The sequence below is a fragment of the Pectinophora gossypiella genome, chromosome 13 (genome assembly GCF_024362695.1).
Source record: "Pectinophora gossypiella chromosome 13, ilPecGoss1.1, whole genome shotgun sequence".
Classification (NCBI taxonomy): domain Eukaryota; kingdom Metazoa; phylum Arthropoda; class Insecta; order Lepidoptera; family Gelechiidae; genus Pectinophora; species Pectinophora gossypiella.
In genome coordinates, this window is record NC_065416.1 from 5250113 (window position 1) to 5270403 (window position 20291).

The 20291-nt window shown below is 34.4% G+C and overlaps 1 protein-coding gene across 6 annotated transcripts in view; it reads left to right on the forward strand.

The window, feature by feature from the left end:
- Positions 1 to 20291, forward strand: part of LOC126371898 (putative polypeptide N-acetylgalactosaminyltransferase 9) — a 118345-nt gene that overhangs the window by 14420 nt on the left and 83634 nt on the right. The gene's annotated exons all lie outside the window — the stretch shown is intronic.

A 20291-nucleotide genomic window follows, 5' to 3' on the forward strand; every position in this document is an offset into this window, starting at 1 on the left:
TTGCCAAGAAAAGCGCGTCGAACAGGTTTCAATGGCTAGTACCACGGTAAATGCACCTTCTCGTAATATCGCTTTCGTTCTGACCAGTACTTGCGTATGTACGGAGTTGTATCTCGAATCGATAGCATGTGTGCGGTGGATTGGTATCGCTTACCGATAGGTGTCGCTTGGTAGCGGGTGGACCGCGGTGTCACCAGAGGCCGTTCCTCGGTCAAGTGTACCTGTTTAACCGCATAAGGCAGTTTGTGCTAACGATTTGCCCTCGGCAGGTGATGATAAAACCGTACTGCTACAGACGCTAACGGAAGAGTGATAACCGTGGGAGAGTTTGCGTATCCTCTATTGAAGCAATTGTGGTCTAAGTAGCTTAGTTTATCGTTAATCTTACTCGAAAATAGTATACATTGTGCTTGATGCCAGTTGCATTGAATGGAAAGATATAACTTATTTAGGTTCTTAAGCAGTCATGCAATAATTTGTTTTCAACTTTTAGTTAAGTTAGAATTATATTTCTTATTCTTTTGTTTCAACTTTCACAAATCAATAGTTCAAAAACCATTTCCTTTACTTGTTATATAATATTCTAGGAAGATTAAATTAATTTGTTTGAGTAGTTATAACAACACAGATAATGTTTTGATAGGCATGCAACTACTCGTAGACGTACGTAAATATTCTTTGTTACCTGTTAGCTAACGATAACACAAAATCTTTGAATCGCATGATGTCATTACTTTGACATAACATTCCAACGTTCGTCGATTCAACTAGCTAGACTGTCAGACACCTCAACAGATCGACAGCAATCTTATAATATACATTTTATTTAAATAATATTTAATATTAGGTGTTTCAAATCCCAAAGGTTATACAAATACTCAAGTTTCTCAAATTCTCGTTTTACACACACACTCTCTCTCACACACACATACACAAATATGTGTAACATAATAAAAATATTTAAAATTAACAAGAATAAAACTTCTGGAGTAATAACTGCATACCTAGAAGTTTTATTTTTGTTAATTTTGAATATTTTATTATGTTTCATTATTGTGTTTTTTTTATAGTTATAATTTTTCATAGGGCTCTGTATTCTATCCGTGTGTCCATTTTGTAAATAAATCGTAATCTGGCCCCTGCGATACAAGCTGAGCTTAGTGCAGGGACCGCCGTATATCTACGTAGAATAATTGGTCATATTATAGTTGTCTATATTTTTATTATTGTAAAATTGTAAGTGTATGTTCAATAAAAGATATTATTACATTTCAAAAGCTTGTAACAATGCAACTGCTTTAGTAAAATCGGTCGGTATTAGCGTGTTAACACCTCAACAAGGCACGAGGTACTCACCGTACTTGTACTTGAAATACACTACTCAAAATTCAATACTCAAAAAGTAGTTTCCAAACCATCAAAGCCCGTGTTATCGCACTTGTAATGTGTTTTTTTCAACAATAACAATTCTTATCAAATTGCGTACATTTCCTCTTATGCGCTTATTTCATTCCGATCATGTAGTTGAACTAACTCTCCATGCATGGGTGAGAAAGAAAAGAAAATCTTAAAGCGTTTTCATAATTGTTAGCTACTTATCATAATAAGCATGTTGGAGATATGTCTAGGGGTCGTATGATAAACCCACAGAAAGAGGTTGAAGAGGTTGGAAATTTTGTATGAGCACCGCTGTCGCCGGTTCAACTCCACTCACTTTTACTACTACTCCTGCAAATAGATAATAACTACGATAGCTCTACTGCTTCTTAAATTCCATAGCCACTTTACCGGTAAAGTATATTTTATGTGATAGGCTGAAATTTTATCATTACTTTTGGTAAGATACTGCATACTAAAGTATTTTATGATAAATAGCCGATCATACTCAGGTTTTCAGCTTTCATGTTATAAGGAGGAATCTCCTTGCGTGATAGTCGATATAGGATTTATTGCCCTGCAGTCATAATGCACAAGACCTTTTAATATGCTATCGCTATCCTCCGTGTGTCGTAAAGTTTGTGGACGAGTGAAGTGCAAAGTTGGAGTGTGAACTATTTGCTCATACTTGTATGGCGCGCGTTTCGCGCTCACTTGGCCCTTCTAATCTCTTTCTTCTACTCCGTGGACATACCTTTTTAACGGAGATAGCGTGACTGCGAAGAAAAAAGTTTTATATAATTTCCATTATAAGTTCTTACCTAAGTATATTTTTTCTAAAGATTTATTTTTTCCATTATTTCAGGATTGTACCAATCGATTGACAGACATAATGTATGTTTAATAAATTACTATTGGCTTCTTAAAGGTCGTCGTACCTTGTAAGAATAACAAAGTTATGCAAAGTTCCCTCAGACGCTTTTGTGCTAAAAAATAGGAGAGTAAAGAAGTCAATGATTTACAGGCGTATAATAAAATAGTTACTACGCATAACACACTATTTTTTAATATTTATTACCGAAAACCATAAGATGTGAAAATCGTTACGGTGAAAAATAACGTAATATAAAGCATTCATTTCCTGAACGATATAAGTAATAGTTATACGAATTTTGAGTAGCGGACCACGCTATTTTAGACTTTATTGAATTACGAAAAATAACAATTTTAATCCGTGTTTATCGCTCCAATACATGTTTTCAATGGTTCGAATCGAGGCCTCAGATTAAATTGAGTTGCTATGTTTTAGTCCAATAGTCATTCATGCATTTTACAGAATGTACTTAATGAAATTTTCAATAAGATTTTTTTTTGAACGGTATATCGGTTCGCTTTTAATCATTATCTTTTTTGTGATTCAGATATTAACTCACCTAGTTAACATCTGAATTATATTCAAGCATTGAACGAGAAAAAGGTAGATAGGGGAAAAAATCAGTAAGAGTATTTGAAATACTAAACTGGCCGGACGTCAGTAAAATAGAATGAAGTAGTAACATAGGTACGTCAGTACCTGCTTAAGAAGTCACATCATCACGATCTGCCCTCTTCTCGGTACATCATCTTGGCTAGCTGTCGCGTGGTTATAAAAAGAACTTAAGCTATTCTTTAAATGACATATTAAGACCGGAAGAGTCGATTAGGTAGATTGTTTATATTTTATTAGGTACTAAAGTTGCACCCCGATATTATAAAATAAGGAATAATACTACGAATAGAGCGGCAGCCCCCCACCGGTTACTAGGTTATTATAGTCGACGTCACGAACAAGTACGCATGTTCGATAACGTCAACGTGTAGTGTCTGTGTAAAACGAAGTGTTTTGTATGAAGTGTCCGGGGTGTGCCGATATGTTAATGCTTATAATAAGGAACAAGAAAACGAAGATTTTTAGTTCCATATACCTGAGTAATTATTATTTCTAAATTAAGATCTCGGTGGCGCAGCGGTAAACGCGCTCGGTCTGCGATTGTTGAAGTTAAGCAACTTTCGCAAAGGCCGGTCTTAGGATGGGTGACCATAAAAAAATTAGCAGTCGTTAGTGGCCACCAATCCGCACTGGGCCCGCGTGGTGGTTTAAGGCCCGATCTCCCTATCCATCAATAGGGAAGGCCCGTGCCCCTGCAGTGGGGACCTACTGGATGTTATCATGGTAACAGCATGGCCTTACCAAGAGGGTAGTAATTAGTCACGATCGAAACTCACCACTACGAAGATAAGTATACACTATATCGTTTATTAACACCACCCAGGGGTCACATTAAAGGTTCTTTAAGGTAAACTCAAGACGCAAGTAAAACTTACCTTTATTACTGGTACTTCTTAACATAACGTAACATCAATTCACGACTATATTACAAATTGGGCTGGTCAGAGGTAGATCCATCGCAAGATGAACTGAGTACCGCTTCACCGAGCTTTTTGTTAGACCATCGTGATAGGTGGTGAACCGTATTTTCATCTTTAATTATTGAACTTATTCCTTCAAAGAAATGATTACCTAACTCATTGAATTTTACTTTTTCGTTTACGGATATTGACCATAAGCTGGATCCAATTATGTATCACTGTGACGTATCGGGGCATGGTATCGTTTCTTCGTTTCTTGGAGACCGCGTATCAGGACCGCGGCCGCACTAAGCAATTATGATACGCACGTGATGCAAGTACGATGATCAGAAAATTATACATTTCTATGTGTACGTAGCTTATCATCTTCGGAGATTCCCACACTGTCGGATTCACGGGCAGATGTCTGTTTATCTATCACCGTATTTCCCAAGTAATTTGAAAATGTGTGATAATGTCTAAATCGATTGTATTCATACTTGAGTAAATTCGTAGTTTATTTTTGTGTACAACAGAAAATTATGTATAATTTGCGTCGATTTCTTACTTCTCCGCGTAATTTCAATCAAGTCAAATCAAATCAAATATACTTTATTGCACAGAACTAAAATTTCAACAATCTGACATAACACATGAATACAGTACAATTTGGGCGGCCTTATTGCTCTAGAGCAATTTCTTCCAGGCAACCAACAAAAGGAAACAAACATTTACAACTTGAATGCGGGATGGTGCAACAAAAAAAAACATACATACATACATAAACTCACGCCCGTAATCCCTAATGGGGTGGGCAGAGCCACAAGTAATCAAAGACAACTTGCAGCCACTGTTGATACGAAGTCCAAAGATGGATATGATGAACCTTATGGTGATAAGGGATCAGCCTATCGCCCATAACACTAGTCCATCATGTTAGAGGACACAATCCCTCAACAAAGAAAATACTAATTAATTTGGATTTTACAAGGAATAAACTTTTTTCAATTCAACTGACTTGGAGAGCTATCTTTTTATCTTGTATAGAATGAAAATGCGAAATACGAATAATAATTATTCATGCGTATCATTGGATATTCTGTTTGAAGAAGTTAACACCTTTAATATTGGGAAGAGTACTCCAACAGGGTACAAGGATGAATTATATAATTATAGATAGATCAGTACATCAATTTGTACTCACAGACGTTTGATTGACTAATAAGTTAGCTTAGTGCATTGAAGTATTATTAACGCTAGATTGATGTATTATACTTACTTACTCAATATTATGTACCTACATACAAAATAAAATTCCAAATAGAAAATTCGAAATAAGAACCAAAATAATTTGATTGTACCATTAGAGCCAGGGCATTATCATGCCAATTACCTATGTAAAATTTCACAAATAAACCTAGCTGCTTAATGAATGGAACGAAACAATGCATGTAGTGCAGTGTGTGGGAAACATAATGCTCACACCATCTTGTAAGGCTGTGTATTTTGAAAACAACTTGATCCGAACAAATATTGATATTTTTTATTTGTATTTCGCAGAGAATCACATATGGGCGTTTAAACGCTGTGAAACTAAAACAAAACAGAATTCTTATCAGTTTCAACTCTCAGTTGTAACATGTAAACCGCTCCCAAGACACAGATATGTTCCTAAAGTCCTTATCTAAACGCTTAGAAAGCAATGCGGTGATCGTAAAGCTAAACATAAGATATATGTGACTCACGCCCGTTATCCGCATTGGCGTGGGCCTTGACGTCAGAAGACAACCAAGTCTTGTTTGGTATTGAACTCGTAGGACGTAATATACGAACCTGATGTTCCGATTGCTCCAGACATAGAGGAGGTCAAACAGCTCGCGACAACAAATACTTCAGGATCCCGAAACCGACGCCGCCGGTGTGGTTGACGTTTCCCCTCTTTCAGCGCTTATCACTACCGGCTCATTAGGGTCGATTGATTCTTTCAAATATAAACCTTTCAGGCCCTTAGCCGAGGTTCGCGCCCAACTGAGCACTTTCAGGTCTGTTATCTTAATTTTTTTACCGGGTGAGAGCCCTCAGCACTCCCTATTTTTCCGGCTACGTAGTTAATGCCATTTGCGACAAATCTGCAATAAGTGACGTCACAAAAATTTGATGAAATATAATGGTGACAGGTTACACGTCCATCTAAACAAACAGTTTATAATATTATGTCTTATTAAAACATTTGATTTATATAGTGAACTACTTAAATCTGCCATTGGTAATACGTGTGACGTTACCGTAGTTGAAGAATCACCAAAAGATTTTGGCTTAACGACTCTACCTCACGACGGAGCTCAAAAATAAAAATTCTAGTAAACTGTAGCTCATGTACTGATCATCACAATTTGCTTAAAGATAGATTATCACTACCAAGCTTCTTCACATAACGCTTAAGCATTTTATGACAAACCTTTGTGTAGGTACTTCCGTAGATTGTATTCGCACACATTAAAAATAAAAACCTTTGAATTGTAAAATAAAAAACTTTTATTTTCATATAAATGTATAATTATTTGGTTGTAATATGAGAACTTTTATTTCAGGTACGTGCAGTAAAATGTTTGCCTTGTTAATTTATTTGTGAGTAAATGATTATTATCTGTGATTGAAATCACACATGAAATATTTAAATAATAAAAATAAATGTCACTTTCAATAAAAAACGAACGAATAAAATGTTTATAAAGCACACTGAAACATAAATAAAACCTAATACCTACCTCAACATTACAGTATTTTGCTGTAATTTTATCTCTTTCAACACTCACTTAAGTTTCTTAGTAAATTTTATTTACATTTTGCTGCAGAGCGACTAAGGTTGCGCTTAATTAAAAGCGGTCTCATTAAGCAATACTCGTTTAACGTACAATTGCGTCTCTAAAGTTGTAATAAAATTTAACAGTATAATCCTAAAGCAAACGTCAACCTTCTAAACGTCACCCCGGAGTTACGAACTTGCGGAGTTTGGGTGCTAGGGGACCAATTACTGAGAACGTTACGACCCGACCACTGCCCTGCCCTGAAATATTGACCCTAAAAGGCCATTAGTGTCCCATTCCAGCCGTCGATAAGCCATCTTTGAACGTTTAAGGATATGGCAAGCGATTGAGGGAAACGCTCTAGCAAATTGTGAATTTCAAATCTACTACACAAACTTCGTACCGCAGCGGCAGTTCTAATGTTTATACTCTAATGACGTTTAAAATATTCTATTACATAAACAGACATAACAAACTTACCATGTAAATATTGTACGAGAAAGAAAGCGTGTAAAATATAAGATTTGTAATTATATTACCAAACAACGTCGTAATAGTTGTTAACTCATCAGTAAAATTCACTTGTCGGATATCTTTGACTAGTGAAATCGTTCATGAATCTCACTTTTTCTTGTGGCTATCATTATCGGAATCTATCCACAAAATCAGGCAATCGTCGAAACTTTCATCTGTCATAGAGTTACTTTCAAATTTTTTGTCGACAGGTCGGTCCGGAAGTTCAAAGGGTTACTTACAATCAATTCTGCTTCTGGATTCAACCATTATTATTCATTGTTTTGAGTTGTCTCAGCGAGCCATCTCTATTGTTCCCGTACGTGTGATTGAAGATCGTGTTTGGAAATAATGACTCACTTCTATTCATTGCGAACGCATCTCACTCGCTGGTCGTCCGTCAATTTCCTCACAGTTATAATTCACATTATTGAATTGATGCAATCAATATTGTGGCGCCTCTGCGCTTGTTGATTCGATTTGAATTTGCGTTTGTCATTGAGGGCGAGGCTATATTAATAAATTGTTTATGTCGTCTGACAATAGCTAAATAATCATAATATTTATCATTAGGTTACTGTTTCAATTCATTTTTTTTTAATAAATATTGTTTTATGCTTTTTTTAAAGTATACATTATTACAAATTAATTAAAACAATTCACAGCATATGTTAACCTAAACTATCATATAGTTAGTATTTATTTTTGTTGTCATTGAAGCTTAATGACCCATAATTTGATTTAATTCACTCGTCGATTGTCATGATGACACTCATTTGTGACTCTATTCAGGTTTGTGTGCTTACCTACTATCCGACAGCTGTCGAATAGTGGTACGTAACTACGTTCAAAGACTTTGGACATTCTTCTTTGCACAATGTGATGTACTCTTATTTCTTATTGTGTCCGACCGATGTCTACAATTGATAAATGGAGACCGAACTCTCGCTTCCCTCTTCTGATTGTGCCTCGATGAGATTTACTTTCTTTGTTGCCGTCGAGTGTCAATTCATTGATAATGGTGTTTACTGTTCCCTTTTATAGCGTCTAGACCTCTTCCTTTTTAAAATATGGTCTTGCTTTGATGAGTTTTGAAGTCCTGTTATACATTCCGTTGATATTGTTGATGCAACACGGTTCGATAAAATACTTAATGCTCACCACACATAAATACTGCATATAAAATAACTTCGGAAAGCTTTTAGTCCAACAAAATCTAAGCGGATAAACGAAGTATACTCACTCCAATGCAATAAAGAAACCTCGCAAACACGTCAAGCTCAGTAGTTTCAATTTAAAATAAACGAAACCGCGACGCAGTGTACTAGTAAGCGGAATAATAAAAAGAGGCACCGTTACGTGGGTCTTGAACATGTAGAATCCGTGCTGCTTTGACCGCGGCTGCTCGGACCGTTACCGCCTGACCATTCATATAGTATTGTTCTCGCGTGTGCTCGCCGGGTCGCCACAAATAAACGGGTGAACTATTAGTTGTTGTTCCAAAGATAATATGCTTTAGAAATGTGAATTAATCTTAAATTTTGTTACTACCAGTTAAATAAAGTATTACATCTTATGATACTGTTACGGCATGTCCCAACTTTACATGCTTCAAACGCGATTTTATAGATGTGTATATAATATGGATTTTTTTTATTCGGAATTATAAAATTGTTTTTTTTTTGTGTTGTTCAACTCAAGTATTTATTATTATTATTATTTTTTTTATTCTTCATTTGTATAGTTCTTAATATTAAAATACCACCTACTTACTTCATTAAAACTTAAATATCTATGTTCAGCTTAATTTCTCACGAGGTTTTGAAGCTTAACCTTTCTCTTTCTTTATGCCTAATAGTTTCTAGGTCTCTTCGTTGTGCTAAACAAAGAATAGGTTGGTTGTAAGCAGGTTATATGGCGAGGAATATGAGTTTTATTTCAAGATAAATATTGAGCGAAAAGCGAAACTAATCTATTGCTGTTTACAGACGCGTAGGCGTTGGTAATAAGAAATAAGAAATCAAAATCATTTATTCAACGTAATTATCATGGACAAACTCCCATGGTTCCCATCAAAAACAAAACTGCCGAACCAATTAGAAATTCTATATTTTTTAAAAATTTTTTTGACGTGACTTATTGTAGATTTGCCGCAGATAGCATTAACTACTTGGCCGGATCAGAAATTCTCTAGAATTGCTTAGATTCAAAGCAAATACAAACAAAAAAGCACAAATTTTATTTTATTCCCAATAGGTCCACAATATATATATACTACTTTCATAGTTTGATCTTTTAAATATTATAATTACAGGTACCTGAAATCTAAGGCGTATATTTGCAGTTCTAAAAAAATTTAAAGTGTTATGCAGATTTATACAAATAAAATTAGGTGTCTATGTTACAATGTAATTAAGCGTATCAGAATTATAAAAAAACGCGGACGAGTATTTTCGCATAATGATTATTTATATTCTTATTCTTATGAAAAAATACATAATAGTGATGATTCCAGTTCACACTGTCTAATTTTATTTTAAGTTACACGTGTTCATGTTCGCCGAAAAAGGGAAGGGTAATCAATCGACAGGCATAAAATTTAAGAAACACACGTCAATTTTAGGCCGAAATTTAAAAATCCATCCCAAAATTTTACATTGGCCAATAACCCGACAAAACTAAGATGACGTCCATCACACGTCAAACGGGTCGCATATCAGCGTGATGCCTATTTTATTCCCTCGCGTTATACATTCAATCACTCATTCATTTTAAAATTAATAGGTGTCAATCATCTGTCTCTTTCCTCTTCGGCTGATAAGAAAATGACGGGTATAACTTAAAATAAAATTAGGAGGTGTCTGCAGGAATCGTTAATGTTTAATTAATGCATATTTGAACGTCTACAATTATTACATTTGAAATGCTGATAAAAACCGTTATACTCGTATGTAAAAGGATAATTAAGTGGTTGCTATCTAACAGATAATAAAATACCCGTAACAGAATGTGTATTTAGTTAAGTACTGCTCTGATTCGCCTAATATAGGTTGTTTTATGAAAAAATATTATCCAAACATTACTACTTGTAGAAGCTGTTAAAAAAATAAAGCTCTTCTTGGTAGCCATAATAATGCACACAAATAGAGAATGTGCTACCGACTTTATATTTACTGAAACGCCCGCTGCTGTAACATCTGGCCGCGTTATATTTGTTGCTTTTATTTTATACTTAGCTTTGCGGCGTTACTAAATGTGTTAACACTTAAATTTTATATGCTAGACAGAATGTAAACAAACTAATGAGTAAAGTGAAAGTTCAACAAAAAGTTTTTTGTGAGTGAAGACTATTAGTATGATAGTTACAGTCGCGTAACTATCATACTAACGCGTGTATGCGTGTAAATGTTATTTCTGAACAAATTTAAAATAATACAAAGATAAATAATAGAGGTAATCAGTATGCAGAAAACTAGGTGTATGCTTATCTGAATTAATTACAAATAAGTATTTTAAGAACACGAATAGACAGTTAATAAAACCTGTATGATGTTGATTCTTTAATGTAAAACCAATACGCGTAGGAGTCAACCTGTAGGAAGCTAATAGCACCACGATGATGATAAGTAAAAACTTAGTTTCTACTAATATCTATATTAGTGGACAAGTTTATATTTACTATGAACCATGTTGGTATAACAAACATTGATGGAATTTGGATCTATCAATTTGGCACAACACCGATAAAATAGGCTAATTTCCGACTAGTCAAATCAGTTGCTTTTTACTAAACGTCAAAACACGAAATTACTATGGAATTTTTATGGAAAGGCACATTGTGACGTCATAGAAAAACGTGATAAAAGGTCGGACTTATTGTTATTTTTTCTTGATTAAAATTCATAAATAAGTTAAATAAAAAAATAAAATGCTTTTCCTTAGTATTAGATCTGTCTTTATTTAGTAATAAAATTTTTATAAACTATCTTGAACCTAGTACACGACCCAATTCTCCCAATTCAATCATATTCGTAATTTGAGTAAACTCCCAACTCGTTGCCGCAATCTCAAATTAGAACCTAGACATATTTGTATGCTAACAGACGAAATAGAAGTTGAAAATAGTACCAGCATGCAAATAGAGGAAAGTTATAAATAAACTTATTAGACCCGATCGCTGCAGCTTCGTTCTAAACCTTTTTCTATTGAATAAACCATTAATCAACAAAACTGTATTTGTAGAACGCGGTAAGCTTTAGCGGTTTCATAATGGCAGAGCAGTTTTATGACATAAACTTTTTACTCTATTCTGCAATGGATTTTAATCATTTTAATGCTTTTAATAGTTTGAAGCTATTTCTCCCGTGGGTACCTTTTTAGTTTTAATACTAATAGGTTTGATAACCAATAAGAAACGGAATTGCTCAATAAAATATTCAAAGGCACACCTCTGTATAATTATATAGAGTCCATTACACCTATTGAAAAGTATTGTCGAAATTTATTTAAAGGCAGTATTATTGATTTATTTGTAGAGAGTACTTACATTACTTATTAAGTTTTGATTGTTTGTGATCAACAATCATTACCTACATAGCATGCGTGAGTAACCTTCAGATCTTCATAGGATAAATAAAAAAATAGTTGTTTCTATTTCGTTTAAAGCAGTGTAATTACGCGATAGTGTACCGAATAACATAATAACATCGCTTATCTAACTGTAATCGTAATCAAATTGGACGCCTAGACCGATATGAATTAATAAAAGCAGTGTTATAACATTCGTAGAAATGTTAGGCTTCTTTAATGTCAAGAATCTTCAAATATTGAGGTGGCTTAAGCTGATCAGTAACAATTTGATATTGAAATTCCAAAGGATTTGAAATTATGTCACATGTACTGATTTACGCACTGATTTATGTAATTCGATTGTTTTATGGTACACCGCAACGCGTCTGTCGTCGTTTGTCATCGTTAAGTTTGTATGCGTCGTACATTTGTCTGTGTATTTTAGATCGAACTTTTGTCTCGCGTCCTCGCCGTAAAGCTAGCAGACTGCTTGTATATAATGTATCTAAAGCCTCCACAAGGTTACTGGCATTGACCGGCAGAACGCGATTGTCATTAATATACATTTTCCGTTTGACGCATACAATATAACCGGTTCTCTATATTGAGAAATCTGTGCGTTGAAGTCAGCGATTTCCAGATGTTTCGAGGCATTTCGACATTCAAATTTTTCTACCGTCAAATCATGAAACCTGTTAATATCTTTCAAACCGTTTGTTACTCTTTTATAACACCGTAGGAAGTCCATAGATGTAAATTGTTACTGGCAATAAAGTTATTTTATTCTTATTCTTAATGGATATTTTTTTAGGAATGCTTAAATGTTTCTTTTATAAACATTATTTGGTATTAAAATAGCGAAACGATGACATCAGTAACATGGTATGGTCTAGTTAGTTCCCAAAATTTAGGTATTTCGGTTCCAAAATAGTTTAATCTTTTAAATTCAAAATAAAAATACTATCATCGGGTTTTTTGAAAATAACATGTCTTTTTTATTTCAAACTAATTGTGTACTTCGTAAAATAAATAAAAAACAGGCATGAATGAATAAATATATTCATCAATAGGAATTGTATACAATAAAATTGTGTCAGAAAATATTCTGTAGCATCAGCAGCTAATGAAACGAATAATTTTATTGTTGTTTTTTTTGTCCGTCAGGTGGCAATGAACTTTAGAAAATATATTATTAATAAATGATACATGAAGAATCATAAAACTATCTAGCACAATTTTCACCTTCAAAAACAAAATAATAGAAATAGACAACGACAAACGGCCCTGTTGTTATTATTGGTAAAGAGAATATTTTCGTTTCATTCATTATTCCATTCATTTCAACCTGCTTATAATTCAATATTTTTCCTTTTAACCAAAGCTTTGATAGCTTTTAAATTAAATTAACAGGCAGAAAGAAATCACGTTTTTTTCTACGGTATCTACTAATGTTGACGTTGTTGGTCAAGGTTTTACGGTAAAAGAAGTCTTAAATCAACACCCCGAAGGTGATATTACATCGTAATTTAAAATGAGCGGTCCCACAGCTGTGCCCTGAGGCACTCCGGAACCAGTGCAGACGTTCTTAACCTTATGAATGTCAAATTAGCGCGTTTTCTTTTTTTTTATTCTGTACATTGACCGCTTGCTTAATACGGCAGCAAAATAGAAGATTATTTTACATTCCTCAAAAAGGGCGGTGAGAAAAGAAAATATTTGTGCTTAGAATCAATTTTGAAAAGCACCCCTCATTAAGGCCATTTATTTAAAGTCCTTTTCCCGTGTAAAAAATGAAGACGGTTATATTTTTAAAAGTAAATTAAGTATTTATACGTAAGTAAGTACGAGTATCTACTTTATTTTAATATAGTTATATCATACTTAATTTCTTTAAGTTCTCTCAGTCTAATTAGTAATATATGGCTAATAGAATTCCGTAAGATAGTTAACACATAATTATTATTGATGATTTAAATGTTTTTATGAAAATAAAGTAGATACATAATATCTCATGACTATAGCTTGTAGAATTAGTCTTTCTTTCTGACTTCACGGCAACCGTATTAGGAAACCTGTTAAATATTTGTTACCGTTACCGCGGCCCGTCTGCCATAGTGGAATCTTTGTAACGTAACCTTTATTGGATTAGTCTCCGGCCATTGACTTTGCTACCGCTAGTTGAAATTATAATCAATGAACATTGAAAAAAAACTACATTTTGTTTCTTGCAAAAACAAACATTTCATTTTATAGTCTGTTAAATTGCTTCAGAATTGAATAATAAACGATAACAAAATGACGATTTCAACACATTTCTACTGTAGCTTTCTTGTGTGTACAGACCTCTATAATTACGTTATTAAATGTAGCAGGAACTCTCACACGTCGCTTATCTAATTGTTCCCTCCCGTTACCATTCCGTCATATTCGTTCTCGTGTTAGATAATCTTCACTGAAAGTAGCTCAGTTTTTGTTCATTAGTTACCTAATTGCACATCTGATGACTATAGTATAGCAGACGTTACTATTTCACAATTATTGTTACCTATTCTATTCGACTTCTTCAACAATAGACATTCATAGAAATAATATTGCCATTAACGCGTTAACCTTATAGAATCATTGAATCTTTTTGGGTTCATAAAATATCCTCAGCTATTTCTGGTACTTACTACGAAATTATTATTTAAGTAATGAATGAACGTGTTAAAATTAATACCTTCCATGTAAATATGTGTGCTTGGACAAACGGCTGTGACCTTTGCAGTTTGAGGTGTCTCATCTTATTCATAATTTTAGCTTCAAGTTTCACCATCGCTCCTTAGGTAAGAATTCACAACGCTGCGGCGTGAAGCAATAAAATTATTAAAATTGTATGGACTTAGTTTTGCAACAGCCATTTGAGTTCGCGGCAGTTGGGATGTTTTCATACGCTGAATTTATGATGATGTTCAATGTGCGCTGTTTATTGCATTCGACCTTTTGTTCAGCAAAATTGTCATATTGCTCAACGTATTTGTCATTGTTACTCTTGTGCTAATGTAACACTTTGATTCCTTTCAATTGAGCACATCTGGTCACGTTATGTAGTCACCCATGCACTGTCAGGAAGTTAGCAATCAGCGTTTGATAACTGACAATGTGGATATTATTTTTATCTAATGTGTTTATTTATATACTCTCAAATGCTGGTTGTAAAATATTATCTACTTCAGATTCATTATTTTATTTGGATGTCAAATTACTATTTTTTTTAAATGTGGTTACAAGTTTTTGATGAGTAATATTAGGTACCAATATACCTATAGGTAGCACTACCTATGTTTAGGTTGTGATTCTTGTATAGTCAAAGTATAATGTATATAATCTGATAACCCAGAGACAATTACCTTTGATACGGTGAAATGGAGCGATAGCATTGATAAGCCCAATGTTATCTTTGTTATCGACAGCAACGTAACTCCACCTAATTAGCTAATGCAATGTTCATCAGATACGTTTCTTAACAGGTTTCTTGTTTTTTTAGTTTTCTATTTACTATTTGCGTAGTATCTTATTTACTTTTGATTTCTCTGTCCATTGTTCACTGAATATATCCGTTTTTTTAGAAATGTATACAATAAGAAAAGTTAGATTCAATGATGTTAGATCTTGGTTTAATGTATTTACATAATTACTGCTTAATATTATCGATACCCGATTCGCGGACGGTTTTTAATTCAGTCATCTTAAATTGCCGTTTGCATACCTATAAAGTAACATTCTACTTCAAACGACACGTTTACCATTAAGTACTACGTTCTTAATTAGCACTAAGACACATTCATGCGTCACCTAAATGGAACTGAGCTAAAATTTGCTAATTAGTACTTGGTGAATACAAGAGAATACGTACCTATCTTCAAATCAACGTTATCATTAACCTAATGTCTATTCGTAAAGGTACTTTCGTTTTACGAGCGTGTGCGATACATCGAAGTTCAAAGGTTAATGACCTATCCAATAAAGTGCTGACTCCGTGGATTGGACCAAGTAAGATTGCAGATACATAATTTACGTTGAATGCTTTGAAAATGGAAAGAGAATATTAGAAAAAGCAAGGTAAGGTGGTATGATATACCTAGTGTTAGATAGAAAAGAATCGATCGACCTAATATTGACTGATACATTACTATGCTAATGAACGTCACAACATTAACTTACGTAGTTTTACAGGTGTAATTCTTACCGCGCATTGAGATTGTAAAATATTTTCTTATCGAAACTTTGTCAATAATTGTACGGAACTGGTCGTTCTGTTTAATACTAGAGAAAGACATTTAAAAATGTTTATTATTTTTGCATTCGTTTTAGTCTTATCTTTTAACGCAGGTGTAGTTGTTTGTGCAGTGTCTAAATATTTTAATAAATCTTAGTTACTGGAAGAATATTAAGTTTAAAATATTAGCTACACAGAGAATCCAGAGGAGTTATATCGAATATTGCATAATTCTGAAATGTGCAAGGATTTATTACGCGACGCTCTTTCTCAGAGTCCAAATGCCTAGAGTCATCCCCTTCGAAATAAGTGAAGTAATGAGTCGTTGGCATTTGCATACATTTCCCATAGCAATAACTCGCAAGCCGGGAAGCGGGGCCATCCGCTGATCTCTGACCCTCGCAGACTCCACGACACGACTGGCCCAGCTGATTCACGCTTTCGTGCCGTCTGTATGCTGCGTACTGTCGGGGATAGAAACGTCTCCTGCGAATAAGGATTGTTTTTTTTAGAACGTGATTTATTATAGTTTTGCTTCGGATGAGTTTAGATAGTTGGCCAGATAAATAGTAGACGCTGAGGGCTCTGACCTGGTGCAAAAAAAACCAGACCTAGGCACAGGTGGGCGCGAACATTAGTCCAGGGCGTCGCGGATTATGATTCTCTGAAAGGATTATGTTTGGGGGAAGCGGCTATTAGTGGGTAGATAACGATAAGTGCTGATGGGATCGGTATCAGGGTAATTAGTATATTATATATCTCCTTTAAAACTCTTAAATACTACTGAATATCCACCAAAATATGTATTTTTTTACGATATCAACGCGAAATGACAACACGAGAAAATTCAAATTCTTGTTTATATATAAATATGAGAAGCTTTTATTAGTTGATGGTAAGCCTACACAATTACATTGATTGATTTGATAAAATGCTCTGATTGTTATGCATTTATTATATCCTCTCACGACTTTGACTCTTCATTTCTTCTTTGTTCAATATTGTAATGCAACATCCATAACCGAATCTGACATTAACACTGCTATCGATCATGCAATCAAATAACGTTTTTGTTCCATGTAGGTACCAAAGCTTGTCAAGTTTGCTATGATAGATAGTTGTTTTGTTGTCAAGCGGATTTTTTATCTTCCAAATACAATAGGTTTTTTGAAAAATATAAAGGGTTTATGGAATCACAAAATGAGTAATCTCTTCTTTTATCGTGTGGGTAGTGAGGTGGATTACCAAGCACATCAACCCTGGTGTTAGGGTTACTATTGAGCCTAATAAGTAAGCCTATTGAGTGAGTAAGTAGTAACCGGGACCAACAGCTTAACGTGCCTTTCGAAGCTCGGATCTTCATACTTTCGAACAATCAGGTGATCAGCCTGTAATGTCCTTACCAATCTAGTGATTTTTGTGATATGTCCCCTCCGGGATTTGAACCCGGGATCTCCAAAAATTGGTAATGTTGTTAATATTGATAAACACTGCGATATATTACTACAGCACATTAGTATATTCAATTCTTACTAGCCAATATTGCCCCACTGGTCAGCAGAGAAGTCCTCTTCTTTTATCTACCATTTACAACCTTCAGGTTCCAGACCATCTAGATGCTTATCGCATATATTGGTGGCATTTGGTAAACGTTGTTGTATTTATTTGCGAAAAGGTTTCACTTGTTCACAAGCGTGTACTTTCCGCGACATTAAGCTGCGGACAGACGCACGCGGCGAGCGTCAAGCGAAAGCATCGCCACTTTCACCGTAACCTGCGACCTTTGGGCTTCGTGGTTCAATAGTTATGTCCTCTGTGCGCACTCCCCTTTATTGCTTATTTTACGCATTTACGCTTACTTACGTATATTGAACTAATTGAAGCAAAAGGTAATGTTTATTTGATGGCGAAATAGTATTATTTTACTTTATATTTTGTAAAGTTAGCGTTGAACTTATGAGTTTCTTTTTCATTGTTCAAACAAACGGTTTTGTAATATAAGATAGAGGTAGATCCTCTTCTAATCTAAATAATTTTGCTAACTAAATTAATATTAGATTTTCGATTAGTAATCAAAGTTGTGTGTAAAGCGTATTTAGTTAGTAGTTCTATTTTAAATAAAACATCCTCACTTTTTCCTTTAGTTTAAACGACAATAATCTGTCTAAAAGTAGTTACGCGTAAAATTCAAAGCAACAGTTTATTTCCGAACACATTTAATTCATCACTCATTTCCTTACGCGAACAAAATCACGTCTGGTTTCATTCCAAAAATACATTTTATAACGACATGGATAGCTACGGGTAAGTAGGGGTAGCGTGACTCAGCATAGTGTTCCTGTCGCACAGCGAGCGATTTAACGATATACTGTGAAGTACGTTACGGGATGATATTCTATCTGATGAGGTGGATTGTTGGGATCAATTACTATTTTCGCCGAAAACCACTTTTGTAATAAAAACTGCTTATGCGTAAAATTCTACTTGATATCAACTCAGAATCCTGATCTGAACTATCCCCCTCAGTATTCGTTACGGTGTCACTAACACCCATTTCTACTTGTATGGCTACCTTTATGTACCTGTACGGGGTGTTAGTGACATTGTAACGAATACTGAGAGGGATGATTCAGCTGATTATTCTGAGTTTGAATCAAGTGAAATATTCCATTGTCCTGTATTTTGGCGTAGGAGCGACAATTTTTGAGGTAGGCCCTAGAAATTGTTTTCAAATGGGATATTAATAAGATATTTATTATATGAAAAATAACGCACAAGCGCTTAACGCTTTAACAAATGATATTCCATTGTCTCTGCTTACCCCGGAGGGAAATAGGAGCGAGGTTATGTATGTATGTATTTACTATATATACTTACTTTCTTACATGATTAAGTTTTATTACAATAACTGATAACTTATATACTTACCTAACTGTTGTTTTAGTAGAGACCTAAGTAAGTAATCTTAATTTGCATGTGTTCTTAAACTTAATACTTTAGTTTTTATGTTCCAACTTACAAAGCAGTTAACAAATACTCGTACATTGTAATGTACGAATTTTGTCTTCCAATTATATTCAAAATAATAGAGCAAGCCGTATAGGTCGTCATAGCCTCAGTATCCCGGTCTACTAACCCCCAACCCAACAGCCCAGTTTCCGTTGTTCCCATAATCTGCAATAGTCCTACACGACCCGGTAATTTTCTTTGGGTGCACTCCCGTAGTGCATACACGGATAATCACCGGTTGATGTCACACCATATTTGGTTTAAAATGGTATTAAGGGACCTATACGTAGCAGCAGCCCCATGCACGTTTCCAAAAGTCCGGGATTCCATAGGCCCGAGATATAAAAAAATACTAAAAATAAAATTAACCCGCTACTCGCCTGCAGTGCAATACTCCAATCATTACGCTTCGGCAACGAACTTTTGGCACGTGGCCTACACTTGACCCATATGCTTATAGCATACTTCGAGCAATCGAATAGATATAGTTATGCTAATACAGATTCAAGTTTATCGAAAATTATTTATGAAATGCAAGGAAAGAAGGCCGTGGGTGGGGAAGGTCTGAGTGGTAATGTAGAGGTATAAATATCTAGATATCACATCTGTTATTATAAATATAAAAACCTAGCCATAATATAAAATGCGCTTGAAACAGAAGTTGATGTAGAAAGGTCAGAAACATAAAGGTGTACCTACAAGTTAAAACATAGGAGAAAAGGAAGGAAAACCATAAGATGGTTTGTAGGTAACATTTTTGAAAATTATTTTGAATATTTTACTCAAAGGATGCTTTTTTGTTACAGGTAACAAGACGGTTATGAATGGTCTTCCTGCATAGAGATAATGAACTATAGACAAAGGAGGTTTAAAAGGTGTGAAAGGTTAATTTTTATGCAGTTGTAAGTATCCTATTGTTAGATACATACGTCTGTGGTAACATGTGAAGCGAAGACAAACGCCAGCCTGGCTGACCGTGAGTTTTATTCCATAATCTCATTTGAATTTGCATTGAAGAATAATGTTTATAATAATACATAACTAAGTATATAGCCGCGACAATAGTTAAAATAATCGCACAGTGATAATGGTACCACTATTTATGAATAAACCATTCCGATGTTAATTGCCAGTATTACCCTATAGAGATCGTCGCTAATAAATTAAATTTAATGTAAATGACACAGTTCTGAAGTTTACACAATTCACTAAAATTAATAACCTGCGATGTGGTTAGCAAAATGAATTAATCATTGTTGGACATTTATAATTAATATAATGTTTTATGTCTGGTCGACAATTGTATGCCTTTTCAAGCAACCAAATATATTGTAATTCAATTTAATAACAATTGTATGAAAATTAAAATT